Genomic DNA, 18571 nt, shown 5'->3' on the forward strand with positions numbered 1-18571 from the left:
GAGTTTATACAACCACACAGACACTCCTGGGAAAGGCTGGCACAGGTTCTCCAGCTGTGCCCCTATTACCCAGACTATACAGTAGTACCATCTGCCACCACCCAGATAGTATTTATCAGCTACTCAAAGACCCTTAAAAGGGTGTCCAATTATTACTGTGCAATATTATTATCCAATTGGTAGTATAACTAAACAGTCAAGGCTTATTAGAGTGACTTGGTACAGTAATCACTATAAATATGCAATGTACTCTAGAGCTTAAATTATCACCAAACAAAACAGCCACAGTTGAAAGGTTTTAAAATATTTAATAATAAATAATAAAAACACAAGACAGTACTTCTTACTACACAGTGCTAGTCAAGAGTTCAGAGATCACAGAGAAATACTTAAAATAATTCAGTAGTACAGTTCTGACATCACAGAAAAACACTTAGTCTAATCTTTCTAGTTTCTAGCTATTTCTAAAAGATAACACAAGTCTAAGATAACTTACAAAAGAAAACAGGCAGAGTGCTGATGAGTTGGATGGTCAAGACAAAAATGCTTAAGCCTCTCTGGTTCTCTCTGTTTAAATTGAAATTGCAGTTCTGATTCACATGACATCATTCTTCACACTTTCCTAGGGTTCCCAGACTACATATTACATCATTCTTCACACTTCCCTGGGTTCCCAGGCTACATATTACATAATTCTTCACACTTCCCTGGGTTCCCAGGCTAATAGAAACTGCATTTACATTCTTAACATCTCCTTTGTTTTATCTTGCAGCTGGTCAGGCAGCAGAGCAATAAAAATGCATTTGCATGTTTAAATTTAACAATTTAACTCTTGGTTAAAACAATAGAAAGAATGGCTTCATCTAGATGGGCTGGAGCCAACTTTAGGTCAAAGGGTCACAACATGCTTTTACTTGGTCAGTAGAGAGCACTGTTGTGACAATTTTGTAGTTCCACATCTAACAGCAGTTTTTCCATTTAAGACAACAAGCCTGTGCCTTACATTAATATTTACAAATGATATAATTATCTATAAAATTCTATCTGACTAGGCTGGCAGCCTTCATCTATCTTTACCCACTCTTCACATCTTTCTTCCTACAAACAGTGAAAAAACAGTGATAAAAATAAAATATAAATCAAACTAAATCTTTTTTTTTTACCAGGCAACTACAAAATCAATCACAAATCAACACAAGACTTTTTAGATAAGCTCTGGATTCATGGATCCAGGCACTGGACAAGCAGCTTGCAGTCACCCTGTTCTTCTCAATTCAGGTGAGTGTGGAATCTATAATTTCAGAATCAATTATAACTGTACGTATGGAGGTAGACTCACTGGGCCTTATGCGTATAGGCCTGCTTTCTTGGTGACTCTTGTGTGATATGTGTGGACTTGCAGTATATTTGAGTGGAGAAGAGTAGGTCTTGTCTTGTACACCAGTGGCCAGGATCTTTTAGGGTATGTTCTAGAAGGGAAGGCTTTGGAAATGTTTTTTATCACATTTTCAGTGTAAGTTATGGGATTTGCAGAATGCTGTGATTGATGTGGCATTGATACAATGCTTACCAATAGCAGGCTGGTGTGAGAGGTTTGCCTCTGTGTTTATATCTCTCACAGGTTATACTGTCGTTTAGTTGAAGTAGTGAACAGTCCTTCATATTAAATCTGGATGATTTGTTGGCTGCATGTAAATTTACTCTAGGACTGACCTACTTCGTCTTCTTGAGATGAGGTACACCATGGGGTGGGTATTGACAAGGCATAACTGGTCTTGTGACTCAGTTACCTGGTATTTCATATGATGCTGTGATGCTATGTATGTGCCAGCAGTGATTAATTAATTCTGGGAGATTTCTCCCTTCCTTGTGTTTCTGCTTTTCCCTTCTTCATGTCTGCATAACCATGGACTTGGGGGGAGGGGTAGCTTGTCCTCCCCCATGGAGGCTGGACGGGAAAGTGCCCCCTCCAAAAATATTATTTATTTTTGGTCTTTTATGTTGGACAACTAGGTTCCTTGTGGACTTGCTGCTAGACCCTTCACAGTACCACTGCCAAATACAGCAATGACTACTGTACCAAGCAGGTATTATTGTAGTGTTGTTTTTGTGGCATTATAGTACCAGTGGTAAACTCTAGTGTCTTTCACATGAAATGGTAGTATGCCTGTGCCCAGACTGGGGAGTGGAGAGTGCAAAGAAGATGTAAGGAGTGTTGTATGTTGGTGGGTTCCTAGTGACATGGAGCTAGTAAAGAGAACTGAGTTTCTGTCATTGACACACTTCTGACTTTCTGTGGAGAATTCTTGTCCAAACCCTAATCAGTGCTGATAAGGTGATGTGACAGGAATAAGAGAGAGAGAGAGACAGATACCAAGCAGCAGTGATCATACCACATTGTGGCTCATTACTCTTAAAGAAATATTGGCATGTGATACAGAAACTGAATTGTTTGTTAGGTTGTTGGTAAATGCAGTGAGAAATGTCATCAATGGATAGCAGAAATCAAAAACATTAGCGAAGGAGGATGTGGGTTATATCAAGGAAAGGTCTTGGAAAGGAAGGAACCATTATAACAGAGAAAAGTAAGGATGTGTGAGGAAAGGAGACATCTGCCTGGCCAAAGAGTAGAGTGACAGGGTTCCTATTAGAACGCCGAAAGCTTAAAATAGCGAACGACCTAAAGGTCGGAAATGCCGGATCTCAGTCTGCCTTTTGTGGGATCATGGTACAGTGAGGATTGGAATATTTGCCCTTTCCTCACTGTAGTGTGATCTTGGAGTTGATATATATATTTAGCGGGGGGTGCAGCCCCCCACAATAGTGTGCTCGAGCTCTTGCATTTTTGACCTTTAGGTCGTTCACGTTTTTGGATTTTCGTTTATGAAATATAGACCCGAGTGATACAGACATGTAATTATAGAGATGCTCAATGAACGAAGAAGGATATGTAAGTTAATGAGAAACTGTGTTTGCGTGTATGTGTGTGTGTGTGTGTGTGTGTGTGTGTGTGTGTGTGTGTGTGTGTGTGTGTGTGTGTGTGTGTGGAGTGGGGAGGACAATCAAAATAAGACCCATTAGGGAGTGGGTAAAAAGCAAGGAAACACTTCTGGCAGGAATTGGTGGCCCTAAGAAAGGACAGGATCTGTGAGGTAAGATAACTCTTACTCCAGAGGAGCTCAGTAATGTTACCTGTTAATTTCCACATAGAAACAATGGTACATCCTGAGCTAATTTTCAGAGTTTGTATTTCAGAATCCATACTTGAAAGAAATGCTCATAGCTTTTGAACCATAATAACTGCAGAAAAACTATAAATGTAAATGTTGTTTAACACACAGTTCTTCACAATGGTACAAGTTTTGATGTGGTAACTATGACTGTGCAATTTTATAACTGGCATTAACCACAGATTTTATGCATATTTTAAATTAATGATACTATCTGAACAACCATACCATGATGACACAGGCTATCAATGGTGAATTGTTTGTCTGGATATTAGCTTCAAAATGAGCCATTAATCAGCACTGTTCCCTGTTTTCTTACTGAGATATTAACAGAAATATGAAATGCATCATAGTTCTCTTAATAAGACAGATAAACTGCTATCTCTCTATAGATATATTAGATAAAGGTCACATGCTAATGGACAAATTATCCACAGAGATGTCAGCTGCAAATGAAGGATCAACTATCACATTGCCATGTTTCTTTCAAGAGATATGGACCAAATAATTAAAAAAAATATCATAATTGGCATATCTGAGTTATACACAAATAATTATATCTCTGTAATTGTATTTTACATAGGTCCTGTGGGCTCAGTTTATCTGGACTCATACCAGCTCTAAAATGATACCTCACCCATTATGCTGCTATGATCTGTTACAGAGATATTGACACAAACATGAAAAATCATAATGTTTATAGCTGAAACTTTAACATTTCTGCAACAATGTTAGACAGACTTCATGCACCGAGATCGGTGTTTCTATTCTGCTACGAGCTTCAAAATGATAGCTTGCCAATTGTGCTGCTGTGCCCCCTTCCAGAGATATCAACACAAATAAAAAAAAATCACAATTTTTTATAACTGAAACTTAAACTACTTTAATATCTCTCCACATGTGTTAGATAGAGCTCATACTCAGATAAATGTGTCCAGTTTGTTACCTGACTGAAAAAGGTACCTCATACACAAATATGAAAAAATCACGATTTTTCATACCTCAAGCATAAAGACAGTATATTATCTCAGCAAGTGTGTTAGAGGCCATATATTGTGATTGTGTTTGGCCTGCTACCAGCTTGAAAACGATACCTCAGCTATCATGTTGTTATGCTGTTTTACTGCAATACCGACTCAGATATGAACAAATCCGTTTCATATCTAAAACAAACAAACTGTAATATCTCCGCAGATTTGCTACATAAAGGTCAGGCGTTGTGGCTAAATTGGATTGACTGATGCAAGCCTTAAAATGACATGTCACCTATTACTCTACCCTGCATCTTTAAAGAGATATTTACAGAGATATGTAGCATATCATGTTATCATGCTCTCTTACAGAAAGACTTACACAAATATAAAAAGTATAATTTTCTTCAGGGCTGACCTTAGGTGAAATGATGACATAGGGAAAAAACTCCAAGGCATTCAATAAAACACAGAATGTTCCACTTAAAAATGAGTTATTAAACAAAGCTACGTAAGAAATAAATGGGCATGCTCTAACATTTTACATTATTTATGAAATGGTTTGAGCAACTGTTTTAAAGCAATGCACATCACAGCATCTGTCATAGCTCCTTAAGAAACTGCAGTTCCATTCATTCAGAAGCAGTTATTTCTGATCCCTCTTTCTCCGAGTCAATTTTTAAATATTGCCCTAATTCACTTAAAAGGTTAATAGAATCAAAGGTTTTGCATCAACATGCATTTTCTGAAAAATAAGTATAAAACTATAATGTCTAGCATTATTGATTGACTGAATTCCTCACTTATTAACTAAAAAATTAAAAACTTTAAAAGAGACACTGCAACAATTTGGCACAAAATCAGGGACATTCTGAAAAATTCTGGACAGTTGAGAAGTATAATGTCTATGTGTAATGCATTTATAGTTTCACGCACGCATGCATGCAAACACACACACACACACACACACACACACACACACACACACACACACACACACACACACACACACACACACACACACAGCAGTTACTATCTCTCTCCTTTTCTCTTGCACACACTCCATATATAATGGTTTAACATCCATCTTGTAAACTTACTTTTTTGTAAATTGTGTCATTTGAACAGTTGCAAAAACCTGTGAATTTTCTTTATTCAGTATTTAACTAAACTGCTCCACATTGGTTCTTATCTCGGGTACCCAATTTACCTGAATTTCAGCTGGCCTGCTGCTCTTAGTCCTGGACTGCTGCTCTCTGTAATCTAGGCTGCTGCTGTTCACCTGCACTCCTGGAATACTGTCCACTGGCTACTGTAACATTGCTGTCCTCTCTCATGAAATGACTACAAATCAGGTTCCTGTAGCAAAACTGCTACAGGACCTGTCTTTTATGGTCTCTAGGAACAAAAACATGATGTAGACAGGGGTGGGGGTGATATGTTAATAGTGAATGCTTTTGCAGCAATCCAATTGGACAGTGCTGCTGGTGTATTCTAGGTACTACCAGGATGAATCACTCCATGAATATAGAGAGTACAACAAGTAATTTAACTTTTGTATATATTATGTCTCACAAATGGCAGTTCCAGCAATGTGACATTTGTGGACTTGGAGTTTTTACACTTAACTTTATTGTTGTTCTGGTCAAGTAACAAAGTGGTGGATATGTTTAGTGGTTTTATTAATAATTTTGTTCAGTAAGAACATTACTAGACACTGCTGGAAACATAAATACATTTGCTAAGTATGTTATTTTTTGCATCGGTATTGAACTGATCAAATAAGCCTTTTTTATGAATGATAACTTATATGTTCTCCAGAAAAGACAGGTTTGTTTATTTTCTTCTATTGTTTTTCCCATTGAATTCTACTTACATCTTTATTCCCAAATTGTATACCCAACATAGAAATTTCATTCATTGTAAAATATATACCTCCTATCTTTACTACATCACCTAAACCTTTTCTTTTCTCTTTATTTAAAGCCATCTCTATACCCTCTCGACACTAATTTGTGCAAATTATTACTTCTTTTATCAAAACATTGTTTTCTGCAATTATTATAATGTCATCTGCATTTGTTAACAGAACTGAAATTCTTAACCCTTCAGATGTTATATACCCTGCCTCCTTCATTTTGTAATTTATTTCACATACTATCCTATTCATAACTAATGGAAAGAGTAAACAACTCATTGGACATCCCTGTCTTACACCACTCTTCATATTGTACATCTTGACTTCCAGCCATTTACAAGTATTTTTACTTTATTATTACTATTCGCTGACATACATAATTTCCTAACTTTCTCACTTATATTATATTCTTTCATTATTACCCATAATATGTCACGTCAGATTGTATCAAATGCCTTATTAAGGTCTCCTATCATGATTTTTGCTCTTCTTTTCTATTCATAATATCCTCCACAATTTCTCTATCATTAAGAATTCTTGACAACACTTCCCCTTTATACTAATATACTATCTTCCATAATATTTTCCATTTTAGTTTTGACTCTCCTCTGTATTATTTTCATAAAGATCTTATAATCGTTATTATTCAATACTATCAGTCTCCAGTTTTTCAATTGTCTTCTATATTCCACTATATAATTCTTTATACATAAAATCTTCATTTAAACATTTATTCAAAATATTTAAAATATATCTTTTGCCAATCCCTTAACTTTTTTATACATTTCATAACCTGTTGCATCTAATCCTGCAACTGAATCTATATTTACTTGTCCTAAAGCCTTATCTAGCTCATTTAAAGAAATCTCCTTTTCCGTCTGTTTATTTTCTTTTTTTAAATTTTTTGCTTTTCACTTTTTACTACCTTCTTTTTTCTTTAAACATTTCTTGTACTTATTGTACTACATTATTCACAATTTTTTTCCTGAGTTCTTTCTGTTTCGCAGTTTACATTTTTTTATTTCTCTCATTACACTATCATCTGCCTTTACTAATCTACTTAAGTAACTCAACATATCTTTGCTTATAACAATTCTTATAGATTTTCTTGATTTCTTATGTATAATTCTTTTTCTTTGTCAAAACACTTTCTATCATTATGTCCTAAATCTTCCAGTGCATTGTTATGTGCTCTTTCATATTTTTCTTTCCCTACTTTTGTCATATCATATTTCCAGTGTTAAAAATTTTTCTTTATCTCTAACCATATTGCATAATGATCAGAAAATCCTGGTTCAACTATTTCCCCTTCTTCTATTACTAAACATTTTGATAATATCAAATCATATATCTCAGTTCTATACGGGTCTACTTTATTTAAACGAAAACGCGTTACGTTGAACACCACTCCATTGACACATATACACCGAACCGCGAAATAATCGAATGCAAAAACCTGTGAAACTCAAAATACCTAATTGTCATAATTGGCCAACCCCACCGCCCAAAACATACTACCCACCCAAACAAAATAAATAAACCACAAACATACACCTACCAAAACCCTACTTCTAACCCTACACTAAACCCTACATACACCACTATCTATGCATTATCCTTAACCCCTCCCTAAACCTAAGGTCTGTAACTACCGCACACTTACCCTACGGAGCTAAACCCAAACAAAATAAATAAACCACACACATACACTAACCAAACCCCTACCTCAAACCCTACACTAAACGTTAAATACATTACCCATCTTACATTACCTATCTATGCACTTACTTTAACCTGCACCCTAATCCTAACCCTAATGTCCGTAACTATCGCACACTTACCTTACGGATCTGTAGCTCAGACGGGCCAACCAAAACACTTTGATATTTCAAATTCTGCGGTTTTGTGTGTTCGCTGGATTCGCGGTTCGCTAATTATGTCAATGAACTCGCATTCAACGTAACGTGGTTTCGATAGAATAAAGTAGACCCATTCTATAAATACCCCTTTTGTAAGCCATGAATTATTGTCCCAAAATTTGAACTAACCACATCTTATAACTTCTAAAATGTTTCTATATTATTTTTTTTTTGCATTTGCCTCTTAATTCACAAAGTCTTCTGTTATTATACTATTCATATTTATTGCCAAATAAACTAAAATCTGATGAAATAAGCTTTCTATTTCTTTACAATTAATGTAAGCATATACTGTTATAATTCTATATACTTGTTCTTTCTATTTTAAATTTACAATGTTTAACCTTCCAATTTTTGCTGAAGTTATATCTAATACCTTTACTGTACTTCTACAGAATAAGGCTATTCCAGAACATCTCTCTCATTTTCCAAACTCTAGATTATTTTTCATCCTTATAGTTTCTCTGTTTGTAATCTTTCTTTATTTGTTAAAAATGTTGTCTTCTAATATATTATACCACTCCCGAATCCCTATTTTTCTTATCATATTCTTAATACTATTCATGGTAGTGCAGCAGTAGCGTCACCTCACAGCAGGAGGTTTTCCCGTTCGATTTTTGGCTGGAGCACCTTCTGTGTGGAGTCTGCATGTCCTCCCTGTGGTCGAGTGACATTTGAAAGACGTGCACAAATGGGCGTGCCTTCGTTGAAGGTTGGGCATCGAGCTGGCACCTTGGCACCATAAAAATCTACTGCCAATCATTAGCGGACCGGAGTTCCGCTGTGGCGACCCCTAACTGGGAAAAGCCAAAAGAAGAAGATTCTTAATACTATTCATATTTAACAGAAAGCACTCTAAATTTTTCAGTTTTCCTTTTCCTTAGATTCATGGTTTCATAAATTCATAGCTAATTACTAGGCTAGCTTCCTTGATAGGCCATTCTAAGCCTAGCCAGTTTCCCTCCACAGGTGAGAATTGAACAATGTATTTATTTTACATTTGTTGACCGGGCTAGTCTAGCTGGATATATGTCCATTTTCAGTAGAGGCCCGGGGAGAAAAGCTCCAGTAATTAAACACATTATATGAAGGTAGACAATACAAATAGTAATGCGTAAAAATGAGGGCGAATTAATACACATATTACATAAAAAGTCATGGTAAATACAAAGTAAAATAGGCAAATGTGTTAAGAAAGAAAACTTATCGATTTTTTTTTTTTTGTTGTTGTACAATGTACCTTGTGTCTATGAGTTAAACACCTTAACTGTTATACCAACCTTCAAGCATTAGCTGTACATATTCTTTTTCTTCCATTTCCTTTCTTTTTTCTTTTGTAATTATCTCCTTAAATTTTTTCTGTCTTTACCTCTTTATGAATAGAATTCATTTTCTTTTCTTTTACTACCTCCCAATTGTTTTGTCTTCATCACGATTTATTTTAGAACCTTCTTCTATGTCCTCTTTATTATTTTTCTCATCTATTTTTTTCTATTTCTACTACTTCTAAAATTTCATCTCTTTGTTCATTTTCTTCTCATTTTTTCCTTACTCTTATTTTCATTTTTGCAATCCATCCATAAATGTCCAATTTTGTTATATTTAGCACATTTCAATTCACATTTTTTGCATGTCCCATTTCCCCACAAATATATTTTTTTTTGTCACAGTTACTTATCAGATGTCCTTCTTTTCCAAAAAAAAAAATCATGTTTTGGGTTGTTCCCAGTATTTTACGACACCCCTATTCCCATCCACATTTATCATGCTTGGTAAATGTATATTTTTTCTCTTTCTAGTTTTAATACAATATTACAATCCCAGCCCCCAGACCATAGGTTCATAGGTGTGCACTAGGCTAATGGCCCTGGAGCCTTTACAAGCCTAGCCCATAGGATTAATCTGGCATTGTGCCACCCAACTTTTGTTCCCAGTGCCTCTGTCGAGTCAAGCCACTGGAGTGATGCCCGGGGTGAATTTTCTATTTCCCATCCACTCATCAAGATTTCTCTTAAAGAGGGCCAGTGAGGTACTCTGTTTCACATTTATGGGAAGTCTATTTCATAGCATGGGCAGTCTCTGGGTTATGAACCTGTCCCTCCAGCACGTTCTGTTGATTGTGGTAATGAGGTTGAGGTCTCTGGAGTGTGTGGTGCAGAGGGATTGGGATTTCTTTAGATGTAGCATTTCTAACAGAGCTGGGTCAGCCATGGCTTTGTAAATCAAGCAGAGATCACCTCTAAGTAGGCGATCTGAGACAGAGAATAGTTGGAGTTTTTTGAGTCTGTCCATATAGGACAAGTGTTTAAGGCCTAGGATCCTCTTTGTGAGGTAATTTTGCAGCCTCCAGTTGTTGCAGGTGTCTAGTGAGGTACATGCCAAATGGGGAATTGTACTTGATGATTGGCCTAATGAGGGAAGAGTAGAGGGAGGCAATGACCTTTTTCTTCCTGGATGCAAAACCCTTAGTAATGAGATGTGCCACATAGAAGGACTTTCTGACCACAGTGGCAATGTGGTGGTCAAAAGAGAGGTTGCTGTCAACCTGTGTTCTCAGATCTTTTATAAAGCCTTCTGTGTTCAATGGACTACCATCAATGTGGTAATTCATGGGAACTGGGTTTTTTCCAAAAGGCATGATGACACATTCTTTGGCATTGAGCTTAAAGCCATAGTTCTGATACCAGTTGGTCTCAGTGCGGCCTTTCTGTAGGATGTCAACATCACTTGTGGAGTTAATAATGGCTCCCAACTTGCAATCATCTGCAAATGTTGTCAGCCAGAGTCCCTTTGTGTTGGCCTGGACTTCTTTGAAGTAGATACCAAACAGGAGAGAACCCAGGACCGATCCCCGTGGGACTCCACTCGTGACTGGTCAGCAGTCTGACTTGGAGTCAGCTACTTTCACACTGTGGGCTCTGTGAGCCAGTTTGCAACCCACCTAGTGATATAGGGGTTGATGCCTACCTTAGTGAGTTTTCTATGATTCCTGAATGGGGAATGGTATCAAAGGCCTTAAGGTAGGCTGTATGAACCACCTTGCCTTCATCCACAGCTCTGGTGACTGACTCAAAGAAGTCGACCAAGTTGAGAAGGCATGATCTACCCTTCACAAAAGCAAATTGTGTGGGATTCAGAGTTTGGAGATTCTCTATATCCTTGTTTATTAGGTCCATGATGATGTGTTCCATAGCTTTGCATATAAGACTCGTCAGGCTAATGGGGCGATAGTTCCCAGGGTTTGTAGTCACTCCTCCTTTGTGGAGAGGGATGACTGTAGCAGTGCGCCATTTGGTAGGGACAAAGCACATAAAGATTCCATAGGTTACAGTCTTTCTTTTTATATACTGAATAAGCAACAAACCGGCCACACAGGTTAAAATACAAAAAAAAAAAACCCAAACAAACAAACAAAAAAAACGAACAAACACAAACAGCACCAGGGAAGCACATGGAAAACATTTTGATGGAAAAAATTCATATGTTGTGAAGAATTTGAAGCCTATGTATTCTGGCAAATAATTGTAATTTGTGTGCAGATATTCCTTATTTTCTGGAATTATGAGGAAATTGCTTATGGAATTTTGGCGCATTGGATGAAATGGTGAAAAATGTATTTCCTGGGGTTGTTTAGTTTTCATACAAATGGTATTTGAATTTAAAAGAGTTGTTAAATATGCCATTGTATAGTGTGCCCCAGGAATTGGTAGGGTCATTTGCTTGTGGTTCTTGTAATGTGTGTGAAAAATTGAGGAATAATCCTGGTAGTAGTATTAATGGACGTAAATTTATTTCTAAAGGTAGGTTTTCATGCAAATCTTGTGGAGTAGTGTATATAGATGGGTGTGGTTGCCGTGGTACGAAATGGTACATAGGGCAATCTAGGAGTACGGTTAAGGTTGGGATCATGGAGCATTTAGGTGACATTTGTAACAGAAATTTTAGGAGTCCTGTAGGGGAGCATTTTATTAATATGCATGGTGGTAATGACAGTTCATTCTTTTTTGGTATACTATCCCAACCTAGTTCATATGGGGGGCTGATATAAGTCAGAAATTAAATTTATTAGAGAGTAAAATAATTTATCCAAAGGGTCTCAATTTGGAGGTTAACTTAAACTTAACATACATTTGCTAATGAATCTGTTAACAGCTATTCAAATAAATAATTTTAGGATATTTATTTTTGATAATATGAAAGTTTATATATTTAGTAATTTATTCATATGTATAAAATGTAAAATTATAAAGCAATGTATATAATAATAAAAAAGTTTGGTTTGTAATGGGCACTGTGCACTTTAAGAATGTAATGAGACTTAATTTGTGGCGGGGTTCACCTTGCATTTATTGTGAGTATGAGCACAATTCTGTATCCTTGAAGGTGAAAAGCCGAGGTACCAGATGTCTGTTGGTGAAAATAAAGCTTCTTGAATTAACCGCTGGTGTTCTTTGTGCTTTTTTTTTTTTTTTTATATATTCTCCAAGAAAATTTTGCATTGAAAAAACACTGTCAAATACAATGTTACAAAATGCCAATTTAATAAGAATAAATGCTCTTACCTCATAGGTTCATAGGTTCATAGGTTCATAGGTAGGTACTAGACTATTGGCCCAAGGGCCTAAGTAAGCCTAGCCAATAAGGTTCCCTGGCTTACGCCACCCAAGAAAGCTAATTTCCTGTGGCCCTGTCAAGCAGAGCCACAGAAGTGATCCCCGGGGTGTATTTCCTATTTCCCATCCACTCATCAAGATTTTTCTTTTGAAGAGTGCTAATGAGGAACTTTGCTTGACATAGATGGGTAGCTTGTTCCAAAGTATAGGAAGTCTCTGAGACAGGAATCTATCCTTCCAGCATGTCCTGTTTATTGTGGTGACAAGATTTAGGTCCCTAGAGCATGTAGCTTGGAGGGATTGGGATTTTTTAAGGTGTAGCATGTCCAACAGCTCTGGGTTTAACATAGCTTTATATGATAGGCAGAGATCTCCTCGGAGTAGGTGATATGCTACAGAGTAAAGCTGGAGTTTTTTGAAATGGTCAGTGTAGGGCATCTGTTTGAGGCAAGTAATCCTCTTTGTGAGGTACTTCTGTGGCCTTTCCAGCTGCTGCAGATGTCTTGTGAGTTACATTCCAAAAGGGGTGTTCTACTCTATAATGGGTCTAATGAGTGTGGAGTAGTGGGGGACAATGACCTCTTTTTTGCTGGATGAGAACCCTTTTGTGATGAGGTGTGCCACATAGATGGATTTCCTGGCTACTGTGGCAATGTGATAATCAAAGGAGAGACTACTGTCCACCTGGGTCCCAAGGTCTCTTATCACACATTCAGCATTAAGTAGACTGTCGTTTATGTGGTATTTCATGAGTTCAGAGTTTTTACCAAAGGGGATGACAATGCACTTTTTGGCATTGAGCTTGAGGTCATGCCTCTGACACCAGGCATCTGTCTCAGTGAGGCCCTTCTGTAGGATGTCCACATCATTTGTGGACTTGACTATGGCCCTAGTTTGCAGTCATCTGCGAACTTCATTAGCCAGAGGTCTTCTGTGTGAGCCTGTACTTCAGAGAAGTAGATACCAAACAGGAGAGGTCCCAGGACGGAACCCTGTGGTACTCCATTTGTCACTGCTTTGAGGTCAGATTTGGAGTCTGCAACTTTTACAGTGTGGGTTCTGTCAGTGAGCCATTTGGCAACCCATTTTGTGATGTAGGGATTTATACCTAGTTTAGTGAGTGTAACTATAATTCCAGAATGGGGGATGGTGTTGAAAGCCTTGGCGAGGTCAAGATAGGCTGTGTGAATCACCTTACCCTCATTTACGGCTTTGGTGACTGCCTCAAAGACGTCGATCAGGTTCAGAAGGCATGATCTGCCTTTCACAAACCCGAACTGGGTGGGGCCAGAGTTTGGAGGTTACCAATGTCTTTGTTTATGAGTTCCATTATGATACGTTCCATGGCCTTGCAGACCAGGCTCGTCAGGCTAATCGGGTGATAGTTCCCAGAATTAGTGGTGGCTCCCCCTTTGTGAAGTGGGATAACTGTTGCTGTGTGCCATTCAATGGGCACAAAGCCTTGAGTGAGACTATGATTGAAAATGGTGCTTAGGTGGGGAGCCAGTTTGTTCTGCAGTCTTTGTAAAACACAGCCTGGGATGTTGCCCGGTCCCATGGATTCTGTGTTTTTGGTTTTAGACAGTGCAGCTTTTACCTGCATAGATGTGATTACAGGGAGTCTGCATTCTTCCTGTATAGATATGGGCCCTTTAGGGGGTGAGAGGGGGGTAAAGTTAGCACTGAACCTATCTGCTAGGATGTTGGCAATATCAGTTGGTTCTGTAATTTTCGTGCTGTTGTGCTGTAACTCAGAGCAGATCTGGGTGTTGCCATTGAGATTCTTGACATAGCTATAGCATGCTTTGTGGTTACCCTTAGAATCAGTGGTGATTTTGGTTTCGTAGCTAGCTTTGGAGGATCTTATAAGGGATCTCAACTTCTTACTGAGGCTGACCAGGCAGCCCCTCCATGGGATTTTACTCTCTTTTGCAACAGTTTCTTCCTTCTTCTGTAGAGTTTGTTTATGGCAGGGGACCACCAGATTGGCTTACTTTTTTTGGAGGATAGCATCTTGGTTCTGTTTGGAATAGCATGATCCATGCACTCATGTAAGTGCTTATAGAGTGCATTTGTGTAGGATTCAGCAGTCATAACTGTATTGTCTATCTGCATGGGTGTCATGAAGTTTGCCACTTCTGTCTTAAGAAGCATGAAGTTGGCTTTGGAGAATTTTTTTACCGTGGTTTCCTTAATGATGGGTGGGGGCGGGATGCGGATATCTAGGGTGATTAGCTTATGGTTGAATCTGATCAACGAGGAGTTGATTTCAGGTGTGGAACGCCAGTCACTCATGTTGGTATTGACTAGGTCTAGGACATTGTTGCCCCTGGTGGGGGTGTGGATAAGTTAATCCAGGGCATTGAAATTTATGAATTCCAAAAAGCATTGAGCGAAGGAGTTGGTACATGAGTAGTTTTCCCAGTTAATGGTGGGGTAGTTGAAATCGCCCATTATTAGGGTGTTTTGTTAAACCCTAATATTTTCCAGTATATCAAGAAAAAAGGAGTGGGAATCCCAGGGCATGGTGGGGGATCTGTAGCAAGCTACAATTTGGATTGCAGTTTTGCCCAGAGTTAGTTGCACTTGGATAACCTTGGATGCATTATGCTGCGCAGCTAGCCTGGAGGTGTGGTTTTCCTTAATGAATATGGACAGACCTCCATCTTTGTTGTTCTGGTCCAGGTTAGATGGCCGAAAAGTGTGGTATGAGTTATAGCCTGGTAATGCAGGTGTACTCTCTAGAGCCTTGAACCAGGTCTCAGTCACTGCACAGATATCGATGTTCTCCATTTTAAGGAGTGCCTCGAGTGAGTGCATTTTGAGATTTAGACTTCTAGCATTGAGTAGCATTACCCTCAGTTTTTGCTTGCTTGTTCCTGTTATGGTGGTGAATTTGTCATTTGAACCTTGCCTAAAAAAGGCACTATAGGGGTGGCAAGAGCCTTAGCCAGTATCCGGAATCCCAGGGCAACAGGTGCAGGTCATCTCTGGCAAAACATTGTGGTCTGTTGACCATGTTGTCCCAGGCAGAGAAATACTGGATCCCCTTAGAATGACACCAGAAGCTTAGCCAATTGTTGAAGTCAATCATTTTGTCCTTGTACTGCGGTATCATTCTGGGCAATACCTGCCTGGGCTACAAGATCAGAGAGGTCTTCCAGGTCTCTTTTCATGTAGTCAAGGGAGGAATGTCTCAGGTCATTCATGCCAACATGGACAATGACAATGACAGAGTCATATTTGTACTTGTTGTGGAGTGACCTGAGTGCGTGGGTTATGTGGTAGATCCTGGCAGCTGAAAGTCAGCTGACAGTAACCTTCTCCTTGTTTAGCCTGGTGAGTGGGACATCAGTGTGCCTGACTATAGAGTCACCTATGACTAGTGTGTTGGGTAAATTGGTTTGCCTCATGGGCTGTGGTTTATTAGCACACTGAGTCTGTGGGCTATGTGTCATTTGGGTTGTGTTAGGGGGTAGAGGTTGCTGGCGTTTCTGCTTTGGAGGTCTCTGTTGCTTGAGCATATTATTCTTGAGAGCCTCTGTGAATGTTTTTGCATTTCTATGTGTGGATTTTGGTGGTGTAGGTTTTGAGGGACTATGTGATGAGTGTGGTGTGGTGCAAGTGTTTACCTTCTCCTCTTGACAGTCAAGTGCAGTCTTGGTTGGAGAGAGCTTTACCTCCAGTTTGGCTAGATAAGTGCATCTCTCACAGGTTGTGGTGTTGGGTGGTAGGAGGAGAGAGTTGTCTGTGTACATGAGGCAATTGCTACATTGTCTCAAGATGCCCAGATTAATTAGATAGACAGGAGAGAACACTGGGAGCTGACCCTTGGACATGCCTGAATAAAAACCTACTTTCCTCTAGACAAGTGAGGGAAGTGAGTATAAGAGCTGTTTTCCTTTGGGTAAAGAGGAAGGCTGAGTGCTATAGTAATTTGTAGCTTATTTAGTGCTAACAACTTTTTACACTAAAAGAAGCTGTCTCACACTTCATACCTGTCCATTTCTGTCTTCTTTACTTTGAATCCTTACCACATATTTCTGTTTTTCATTTTCTTCTGCCTTTTTTTTTCTACTCCCCTTTTGCCTTCTTTTACTTTCTCTGTGTATGTTTTCTTTTCCATCCCACCACTGTTATTCAGGATTGTCTCTGCACCCTCCTTTTGTATTTTCTCCATAATGTCCCCCCAGGAAACATGTCCTTCATTTTCTGTCTGACTCTGCATCACTTTTTTCTTTAAGTAAATGATCCCACATCCCTCTTGAGTGGAGGGTTGTAATTATATATCCATCATTTGCTGACTCATCTCCATTAAACAGATTTCTTTAAATATCTCCTCAGAACCCTGCATGCATTCTTTGGTCTTGATATTTGTTTTCTGATCTATTTTTCTCACCACTGTTTTATCTCCTTCTGTCTCTATCTGCCTACTTGTTTCTTTGGGCTGCTTCTGTCCTTGGAATAGAAACAGGAATTGCTACTTCAAAATGAGTCCCTCCTGCAACAACAGTGAGTAGGGGAAGTTCCATGATGCCCAGGACACATTTCCCTTACTAGTATAAATAGTAGTATACCCATGGTGGTGGTGCTGTGGTAGCGTTGTCGCCTCACAGCAAGACATTGTCCCATTCAATTCTCAGCTAGAGCGTCTTCTGTGTGGAGACATATGTGAATGGGCGTGCCTTCGTTGAAGGTTGTGCATCAGGGCTGGTAACTCGGCACATAAAAATCCACTACCAAACATTAGCGGACCAGAGTTCCGCTGTGGCGACCCCTAACTGGGATAAGCCGAAAGACACAACAACAACAAGTATAAATAGTAGTATAAATCCAACCTCATGTCTCCCCTGTAAAGAGCTTACTAGCCTAGTGAGACTAACATGGTTAACAAAGGAAAAATCAAATAAATAAATAAACAAACAAATAAATAAATAAAGAGAATAATTACAAAAGGTCACACACATACTCATATGGAGCAGTGTATCAGCAGTTGTGTACTATGTAGCAACAAGCTCTTTGCTTTCTCAGTGGATGTTTAAGGGTGCTATTCCAGATCTGTAGAGGAACTAATGATTTTCAAGAAACCCTTCTTCACTGCCACCACAACATTATATTTCCAATATGTTTTTCATGCTCTCTTCTAAGAAAGGCAGCTATTCCTATGACTTCATTTTGAGTTGTTTGGTTGAAATATACAAAAAGAGACCCTGCACCACAGTTTTTAACTTCATGACCCAACCAACATTCTATGACAAAGTCAAAAATAATCAGGAACACATTTTTTAAACCTAGCCCAATTCAGATACTTTGCAGATTAAAAGACTTTGAGTTAAGTGCATTTTTGGAAATAAATAAGTCTATAGCTCTTAATGGCATGTATTATTCACTACTAGTAATCATCAGTAGTTTGACATATAGCATAACTTTAATGACAGAACAAATGTTGGAGGCAAAGTTAGGGACAGATCAGAGGTATATACCACATGACCTTTTCATAATGTCCAGTGTAACAAATTATCAATCAGTTGTAAAACAACATTTGTAAATGCTGCATTGTGAATTTATCTTCCCATAGTAATTAGTTTTACCCACATGTATCTGCATCTGAGTGTATCCATGTTCTGTTAGTTTATATGCTTAGGATCTGGACTACTGTTGACACTCAAGGAGAATGTATTTATGATTTTCACCCTTTGTCACTGGTATGCTGTGGCAAAAGCATTTTAAATGCAGTTCACCACAATGTTTTTTGGCATAGCATTTTGACTGATCATTGTCCCGACACCAGTGCATGTGAGACATAGTTTAATTGATCATATTCCCGACACCAGTGCATGTGAGATATAATTTAATTAAGCAATAACCGACAACATGGTATGGTATATTGAAGATTTACCCACGGTTGGCGTGGTTTAAT

Source organism: Protopterus annectens, chromosome 3.part0 (genome assembly GCF_019279795.1).
Source record: "Protopterus annectens isolate FY-2018-M chromosome 3.part0, PAN1.0, whole genome shotgun sequence".
Classification (NCBI taxonomy): Eukaryota; Metazoa; Chordata; order Ceratodontiformes; family Protopteridae; genus Protopterus; species Protopterus annectens.